Source organism: Squalius cephalus, assembly GCF_949319135.1.
Source record: "Squalius cephalus genome assembly, chromosome: 7".
In the NCBI taxonomy this organism is placed as follows: Eukaryota; Metazoa; Chordata; class Actinopteri; order Cypriniformes; family Leuciscidae; genus Squalius; species Squalius cephalus.
Genome location: NC_137128.1, coordinates 17,293,330 through 17,303,975, shown reverse-complemented (window position 1 = coordinate 17,303,975; position 10,646 = coordinate 17,293,330).

Sequence of the window (10,646 nt, the reverse complement as noted above, 5' to 3'; positions counted from 1 at the left end):
TAGTAAATGTTGAAATTAATATTAACTAAGTTTAATAAATGTTGTTGAGGTATTGTTCATTCTTGGTTCATGTTAACTAAGGTTGTTAACTAATGAACCGTATGTAAAGTGCTACAGATGTATTATAGTTTAAATTCATATGAAAAGTAATTAGGATTTCCCCACTTAAGTGTACCTGGATATACTGACAAGCATTCATTGTAAACTGAAATACATTGTAAAAAGTGAACAGTTGGATCAACTTAAAAAAAATTATTTCATTTGGTAACACCTAAAGAAATTAAGTTTTCTCAACTTAAATTATCACGTTTTTCATGATAAACCATGATAATTTAAGTTGAGAAAACTTAATTTCTTTAGGTGTTACCAACTGAAGTAATTTTTTTAAGTTGATCCAACTATTCACTTTTTACAGTGTATACTTTGTCATTACACATTTATGATGATGAAGTGGCAATTTAGTACATTTAAAATATATTGACTTTAAGTGTAATATAAAATAACACACTACTGTTAAAATTATAACCACTTTACATGTGCTTTAGTATGTTAGGCAAGATATCATACGTGTAAAGGCAAAGCATGATTATTAAAAAGTTTAAAAAAGCATTTTATTTGTGTGTTAAGAAAAATATCATGAAAGTCTCTACTCTCTTTAAGTACACTTAAGTGGCATTTATTTTGTTAATATTATATGATCTGCAATACAGACTTTAAAAATATATAAGATTTGAAGTAGGCTACACTTACAAATGCACTTCTTTTTCACAAGTGTAAGTTTGTCGAATCTGTAGACCAGGGATGTCCAAACTCGAGAGCCACTGTCCTGCAGTTTAGCTCCAACTTGTTATTGAACTTCACTTGATTATAAAAATAATGTAATTAATGTTTAATGGAATTTTTTTATTATTATTATTCCTCTTCAACTACCTAAACTGAAATGAATGATGAACTTTCATATGGTGGCAAAATTTATTACAAGATCAAACTTTTACTGACTTTTCTGCACTGAAACTGGTTGATAGCAGTTATTTTAAACGTCCCAGCACCATCTAGTGTTTATAAAGTTAAATGTCTTGAGACACTCACCGTCTACTTTATTAGGTACACTTGTTCAACTGCTCATTAAAGTGATAGGTCACCCAAAAATGAAAATCCTGTCATCATTTACTCACCCTCAAGTTGTTCCAAACCTTATGAATTCCTTTGTTCTGTTAAACACAAAATAAGATATTTTGAAGAATGTCGGTAATCAAACAGTTGCTGGACCCCATTGACTTCCATATTTTTGTTTTGTTTTTTACATAGGCTACTAATTCCATGCCATGTCTAATCGTCCAATCACATGGCAGCAACTTAGGCATGTAGGCTGCATCTGAAATCACATACTTCCCTACGAAAAACAGTATGTGACAAAAGAAGTATATCCGAATTCACAGTGCTCATAAAGTAGACAAAAAGTACCCGGATGGCCTTCTTCATCAGGCGAGATTCTGAAGTGTGCATATGATGGACACTTTACTATCCCATGAGGCCACGGGTAAGGGTTTATGAATGAAAGTGAAGTGATGTAACTGACACTGGTATTTCACATGATAATGACAACATGGCGAATGCAGTACGTCCAGATTACATTCATACTACACACATTCATACAAACTTTGGGCCCCTTAGTACCAATTGATCAATGTTTAAACACCACAGCCGACCTGAGTATTGTTGCTGATCATGTCCATTATGACCACAGTGTATCATCTTCTGTTGGCCACTTCCAGCAGGATAAACACACGTCACAAAGCTCAAATCATCTCAAACTGGTTTCTTGAGCATGACAGTGAGTCGCTTAACTCAAATGGCCTCCACAGTCTCCAGATCTCAATCCAGTAGAGCACCTTTGGGATGTGACGGAACGGGAGATTCGCATCATGGATGTGCAGCTGATAAATCTACAGCAACTGTGTGATGCTTTCATGACAATATGGATCAAAATCTCTGAGGAATGTTTCCAGCATCTTGTTAAATCTGTGCCACAAAGAATTAAGGCAGTTCTGAAGGCAAAAGTGGCTCCAACCCAGTACTAGCAAAGTGTAGGCCTACACAATAAACTGGCCTGTAAGTGTATATTGCATGATAAAAAAATGGCATACATATTTAGTGGATAAAAAACAAAACGACAAACAAAATAAATAACATTTTAGGATAGTGTGTAAGGTTGCACCTATGAGGACGTTTGGCTAGTTCAGATGGCTCACTCTGTTCTGATCATTCCTTCAAGCTGTTCACTAGGTGGCGCTAGAGTGTCTTCTAAGCGCTCTTAAAAGGATTTATTTCTCCCTGGAAATGCTGTGAGACAGATTCCAGTGATGAAACGAATGAGGGAGGTGATATAAACCAGTGATGAAATATTTGAAATTCAAGTTCATTTGCCGTTTGTAACAGATACTCTGGAATTCTTACTCAATCAGTTCTCTAGCTCACAGGAGGACATTATTGAGGAAATGAGGTGAAAACAGTGTGGTGCAATTTGGGAATACTGCAGATTTTGTGCAGCATGTGTGTGGTTCACAGCTATACTTCCATCTAAAACAACAACATTGAGTAACACTTTATTTTACAGTGTCCTTGTTACACGTAGTTATTGTAGTAACAACTATAAATTATGCATAATTATATGCAATTATACCCTATAGTAGGCTACATGTAGTTAATTATTATTACTTAAATGCATAATTACACTGTAACACTGACACCTTAAAATAAAAGGTTACACGGTAACACTTTATTTTTCAGTGTCCTTGTTACATTTGTTACATGTAAATATCATAGTAATCACAGTAAATTATGCATAATTACATGCAACTAACCCTCAACTAAATCCTAATCCTATTACTCTATAGTAAGTACATGTAGTTGCTTAATATTACTCAGTACTTAAATATATAATTACACTGTAACAATGACACCTTAAAATAAAGTGTAACCCTTTATTTTAAGGTGTGTTTGTTACATGTAAGTACTGAGTAATATTAAGTAATATGTACTTACTATAGGGTTAGGGTTTGGTCTGGTTTAGGGTTAGTTGCATGTTATTATGCAAGAGTTTGTGTACAAAGTGTTACCAAATAAAATGTAACCTAACATTGTTTTAATTATTGTAGAATTATTTTACATGGAGTTTTATGAGCTCATATTAATTGGGAGGCTACACCGAATTTAAGCAACATAGTGTCGGCCTGGATCCATTTGAGCCGACACTATGTTGCTGTCGGGGTTGTCATACCGCACATATACATACATTTTAACCCTAAATTCTTGGTGTCAGAACACAAAAGTTCATGTCCATGTTATGTTCTACTCATGTGTATATTGTTATGTGTGTATATACTGTATATATACACTACTGGACAAAAGTTTTAGATCGGTAAGATTTTTTATGTTTTTAAAAGAAGTCTCTTCTGCTCACCAAGGCTGCATTTATTTGATAAAAAACAATACAAAAACAGTAGCCTAATATTGTGAAATATTATGACAATTTAAAATGACTGTTTTCTATTTTAATATATTTTAAAATGTAATTTATTCCTGTGATCAAAGCTGAATTTCCAGCATCATGATTTCTGTCAGTCTCATCCTAGGGCGTCATATACTGACGCTTTTGATATTTCGTCTACATCCAACGCACATGGCACCCTTTAGCGTGACACGCACTATGGGTAGGTTTAGGTCTGGGGTAGGGTTAGGGTTAGACCGCTAGGAGGCGTCTTCTGGCCCATATCTATCTGCGTCTCATATTGACGCTAAAGGGTGCCATGTGCGTTCGATGTAGACGAAATGTCAAAAGCGTCAGTATATGACGCCTTGGGATGAGAACGGGCTGGTTTGTGCAGGTTGCTGAAGACGAGGGAACAGAATTTCAATGCAGCTGGTTTATTCACAAACCCAGGTTACAGGAAAATACAGGAACTCAGGAGAATACCAGGAACTCAGCAAAACACAACCATACAAAGACAAGAACCAACAAACACTGAGGATAATTAACAAGGTGATTGACAGGACACAGGTGAAAGACATGACTAATTAGAACATATAGGAGAAACTAAGTAACATGACTAAACCAAAAGCACAAAAGACAGGGGAAAACTAGATAACATAACTAAACCAAAACACAGAAACGTGACAATTTCAGTCTTCAGTGTCACATGATCCTTCAGAAATCATTCTAATATGATGATTTTATGCTCAAAAAACATTCATTATTATTTTCAATGTTGAAAACAGTTGTGTACAATTTTTTTCAAAATTCTTTGATGAATAGAAAGTTCAAAAGAACAGCATTTATTTAAAATAGAATATTTTCTAACATTATTAATGTCTTTACTGTAACTTTTGATCAGTTTAACTCATCCTTGATGAATAAAAGTATTGATTTATTTTATTTCTTTCCCCCAAAAATAAAATTAAAATTCTTACTGACCCCAAACTTTTGAACTTATATATATATATATATATATATATATATATATATATATATATATATATATATATATATATATATATATATATGTATATATACAGTGAGGAAAATAAGTATTTGAACACCCTGCTATTTTGCAAGTTCTCCCACTTAGAAATCATGGAGGGGTCTGAAATTGTCATCGTAGGTGCATGTCCACTGTGAGAGACATAATCCAAAAAAAAAAAAAAAAATCCAGAAATCACAATGTATGATTTTTTACCTATTTATTTGTATGATACAGCTGCAAATAAGTATTTGAACACCTGAGAAAATCAATGTTAATATTTGGTACAGTAGCCTTTGTTTGCAATTACAGAGGTCAAAGTAGTTTTTCACCAGGTTTGCACACACTGCAGGAGGGATTTTGGCCCACTCCTCCACACAGATCTTCTCTAGATCAGTCAGGTTTCTGGGCTGTCACTGAGAAACACGGAGTTTGAGCTCCCTCCAAAGATTCTCTATTGGGTTTAGGTCTGGAGACTGGCTAGGCCACGCCAGAACCTTGATATGCTTCTTACAGAGCCACTCCTTGGTTATCCTGGCTGTGTGCTTCGGGTCATTGTCATGTTGGAAGACCCAGCCTCGACCCATCTTCAATGCTCTAACTGAGGGAAGGAGGTTGTTCCCCAAAATCTCGCAATACATGGCCCCGGTCATCCTCTCCTTAATACAGTGCAGTCGTCCTGTCCCATGTGCCGAAAAACTCCCCCAAAGCATGATGCTACCACCCCCATGCATAGGGATGGTGTTCTTGGGATGGTACTCATCATTCTTCTTCCTCCAAACACGTTTAGTGGAATTATGACCAAAAAGTTCTATTTTGGTCTCATCTGACCACATGACTTTCTCCCATGACTCCTCTGGATCATCCAAATGGTCATTGGCAAACTTAAGACGGGCCTTGACATGTGCTGGTTTAAGCAGGGGAACCTTCCGTGCCATGCATGATTTCAAACCATGACGTCTTAGTGTATTACCAACAGTAACCTTGGAAACGGTGGTCCCAGCTCTTTTCAGGTCATTGACCAGCTCCTCCCGTGTAGTTCTGGGCTGATTTCTCACCTTTTTTAGGATCATTGAGACCCCACGAGGTGAGATCTTGCATGGAGCCCCAGTCCGAGGGAGATTGACAGTCATGTTTAGCTTCTTCCATTTTCTAATGATTGCTCCAACAGTGGACCTTTTTTCACCAAGCTGCTTGGCAATTTCCCTGTAGCCCTTTCCAGCCTTGTGGAGGTGTACAATTTTGTCTCTAGTGTCTTTGGACAGCTCTTTGGTCTTGGCCATGTTAGTAGTTGGATTCTTACTGATTGTATGGGGTGGACAGGTGTCTTTATGCAGCTAATGACCTCAAACAGGTGCATCTAATTTAGGATAATAAATGGAGTGGAGGTGGACATTTTAAAGGCAGACTAACAGGTCAAGTCAAGTCAAGTCATCTTCATTTATATAGCGCTTTTAACAATGTAGATTGTTTCAAAGCAGCTTTACAGAGATAAACGTATAATTTAAGGTAACAGAGAATGTTTTGGCTTTATAGCGGTTCTTCCGCCAAGAAGACACCATTCTCTCTACACAAACTTTAAACGCGATCCTGTGAGAAACGCTGATGGTGGTCACATGCGCATTAAGAATTGGTTCTATAGTTAAGTGCGTTTGAATATATGTGTGCAGGTTTGTTATTCCCTACAAACCAAGCCTAAACAAATTACTGGTGTTTCCTTATAGTTTTGATTCAGAATTTTATATTATTTTATCAATTCGGGGTAGATACGCAAATTGAGTTTTCACGACGACGCTTTATCTGTAGAGTGGTAAAGGGATCCTCCATAGGGAGAGACTAGTTGGCACTTCAGCACTGCGTTGTCATCGGGTCCAGGTGAAGGTCCTTCATCAGATCTGGATACGGCCTGGATCCGGCAGGCTGCGGGAAGACCTCGGGATAAACAAAGACACTAAAATTAGCGTAGATGCCATTCTTCTCATGATGTAACATTAGAACATCAGGATTTATGGGAAGTGTTCCCGGTTCCAGCTGACCTAATCTATGCAGCCTAACACTGAATTATAGAAGTCTATAATGTATTATGTGAATGTTATGTCAAAGAGACGTGTCTTTAATCTAGCTTTGAACTGACAGAGTGTGTCTGCTTCCCGGACAATGTTAGGAAGATTGTTCCAAAGTTTTGGTGCTAAATAGGAGAAGGATCTACCGCCAGCAGTCGATTTTGATATTCTAGGTATTATCAACTGGCCGGAATTTTGAGATCGCAATAGACGTGACGGACTATAATGCGTTAAGAGCCCCGCTCAAGTACTGCGGAGCTAAACCATTTAGTGCTTTGTAAGTAATCAGCAATATTTTAAAATTGATGTGATGTTTAATAGGGAGCCAGTGCAGTTTTGACAGAACTGGGCTAATATGGTCATACTTCCTGGTTCTGGTAAGAACTCGAGCTGCTGCGTTTTGAACTAGTTGTAGTTTGTTTATTAAGCGTGCAGGGCAACCACCCAGTAGAGCATTACAATAATCTAGCCTTGAGGTCATGAACGCATGAACTAATTGTTCCGCATTTGTCAATGAGAGCATATGACGTAATTTAGATATATTTTCTTTTTTTATATTTTTAGGTCTTTGAGGGTCAGAATTCTAGCTGATAGACAGGTGTTCAAATACTTATTTGCAGCTGTATCATACAAATAAATAGTTAAAAAATCATATATTGTGATTTCTGGATTTTTTTTTTTTTAGACTATGTCTCTCACAGTAGACATGCACCTACGATGACAATTTCAGACCCCTCCATGATTTCCAAGTGGGAGAACTTGCAAAATAGCAGGGTGTTCAAATACTTATTTTCCTCACTGTATATATATATATATATATATAAAGAGAGAGAGAGAGAGAGAGAGAGAGATATTACCACAGACAAGATAAATAAAAGGCAATGAATGAGACCTCTGCAATAATATGAAGCAAAAAAATATATATTTGTCAAAAAAAATAACAAAGAACAACAATGACATATTGCCATTTAAATGGCTAAACAATTTGTTTCTATAATTTTCCACTCTGCTAATTTGGCCAAATCAATGGAGATATTGGAATGAGATTGTTGCAAATGTGGACCACATAACATCAATGCTCAGTATCGGTGTGTGGTCTCTGTCATCTGCTCAGAATTCCTCCCCGCTGATAACCTTCCTCGGTCAGAAGCACTCAGGTCAATGACATTATTCTAACATGCTGAGTTAACCATGTTATGGTAATGACAGATACTCAAGCGAAGAAATACATAAGCCGCAGAAGCCGTTTAGTAACGTCTTCCCTGCCGGAATCAGCCACGGTTTTCAAGGGGACGAGAAAAATGGGAAAGACTATTGTGTTAGACAGATCAGCATTAAACATCAATAAAACAAGACCCAGGATCCTTTCGCTTTCCACTCTTAATTTGACAGATCCTCAATTGGCTGCACATTCTGTGCTGTTTTATTACTTCCTCAGTCTCATAATGCACCAAAATAACACAACTTTTCACAGCGGGTTTTGAGGGTATGCTGTCACGGGCAACAATAAAGTAACTCTCAGTCAGGTTAATCTTATCCCTAAATCAGTGGAGCAGAGCTCAGACCTCAGACTCTCTGTCCCTGTGTGTGAAATGCAGCACTTCCTGTGTTTGTGTGCTGCTTCCTCCCCCTCAAGTGATTTTGGCACCTCATTGTGAGTCTTGATGCACACGGTGTGGACACTGCTTAATTCACGCTGATTGGAGGAGAAAGACGTTAAGGGAACAAATGTTTTGTTGATAGTTTTGGAATATGAAGCTGGAATTACTTGAACTGAAAGCGAAAGTGAGTCAATGAGTGTGTCTGTTCTTATCAGAGGGGTTCAGGGAGTAAAATGTGACTCATGTGATGCGACTACGGTTTATTTAATCAAACGTAAAGTTTGAAATGTGGGTATCTCTTTATAATAAGGTCCCGTTTGTTAACATTAGCAGATCCATAATCCATTACGGCACACAACTGACATGAGGAAAATTGTTGTTAGTAATGTAATCCATTACATTCCACATTTTAGGCAATGTAATCTGATTACTTTTTGATTACTTTTAACTCGTTTAACACACTGATTTGAATAGAATAATCGTGTTGCATATAAATATGCAAAGAGAGAGAAAATGTATTCCTTTTTTTGTTATCAACAACATGAAGTGCATTAAACGTTGTGTCAGGGTTTCTCAAACTGGGTTTTTTGTAGGAACTGCAGGTGGTTTGCAAAAGGATGAAAAGCTTATAATTAATAAATTGAAAAATATATATATTACTTGTTTATTATGTGTGGCCTCTCAAGTTTTTCATATAGCTGCCTATAGTGGCTGTTCTTATGTGTGGAAGACTTTCTGAACTTAGGAAGGAAATTTTAAAAGACAAAGGAGAATTAGGGAGAATCATTGAATTATGAATAATTTACTGCTATTTTGTGAATATTTAGTAATCATGTAATAAATAAAAAAGTAAACAGTCTGATTACGAGTTTTAAAAAACGTAATATAATCTAATTACAAGTATTTCATTTTAGGAATCCGATTACGTAATCCAGTTTACAATCAGTTACTACCCAGTACTTTAGTTAACATGAACAATACTTCCAAAGCATTTATTATAATAGTTAATGTTAATTTCTTAAATTTTAATTTCATTATTAAAATCAAAAGTTGTATCTGATAATATTATTGCTAACACTTAACAATAAGGTCCATAACGTTAGTTAATGCATTAACTAACAATGAGCAATACATTTGTTACAGTATTTATTCATCTTTATTGACAGTAGTTAATAAATAAATAAAAATATAGCTCAGGTCAATGAAATAATATTAACAGATGGAACTTTTGATTTTAATAATGTATTAGTAATTATTCCAAGCTTTTATAGCTAAGATTAACTAATGTTAAATGGAAACTTACTGTAAAGTGGGATACACTTTATTTAAGGGTGTCTGTGTTACAGTGTAATTATACATTTAAGTACTGAGTAATAATAACTACATGTATTTAGGGTTAGGATTAGGGTTTGATTTAGGTTTAGTTGCATGTATAATTATGCATAATGTGTATTTACAACAATACATGTAACGTAACAAGGACACTAAGTGTTTCTTTATTTTGGTAACACTTTGTTTTACAGGATCCTTTTATGTTACATGTACTTACCATAGTAATAACAGTAAATTATGCATAATTACATGCAATTAGCCCTCAACCAAATCCTAATCCTACCCTAACCCTATAGTAAGTACATGCTGTAAATTATTATTACTCAGTACTTAAATATATAATTACATTGTAACAATGACACAAAATAAAGTGTAACCTTATTTAAGGTGTCCTTGTAACAGCGTGATTATACATTTAAGTACTGAGTGATAATAATTAATGGCAAGTATTTAGGGTTAGGATTAGGGTTTGATTTAGGGTTAGTTGCTTGTATAATTATGCATAATTTGTAGTTACTACAGTAATGTAACACTAAAGACACTATAAAACAAAGTGTTACCGTAAAGTGTTATCATATTGTTTAATGGGCCTGAGCTGATACGAATTAACAATGAACAGTTATATTTTAATTAATAATATACTGTAATAGATGTATCATTCATTGTTAGTTAATGTTAGGTAAGGCATTAACTAACATTAACTAATGGAACTGGTTATACTTTATTTTAAGGTGTCATTGTTACAGTGTAATTATACATTTAAGTAATAAATAATTAACTACATGTACCTACTATAGGGTTAGGATTAAGTTTGGTTTAGAGTTAGTTGCATGTAATTATGAATAATTTATAGTCATTAATAAATGTAACGTGTAACAAGGACACTGTAAAATAAAGTGTTACCTGATTTGTTACCTAAAGTGTTCCCAACATTTACTTTTGGGTGTGACTAAAATAATTAATGTCAGTCAGTTTTGTTGGAAATATATGGAAGTTACCAAATTAGGTGGAGATTTATATACTTTCAGGAGCCAAATCGGAGTGACGGATAGCTGCTTCTGCCCTAACGTCACACAGTCTGACGCTGAGTGTTCTTGTTGTTGCTTCTCTGTGGTCAAGAGGGCAGAGGT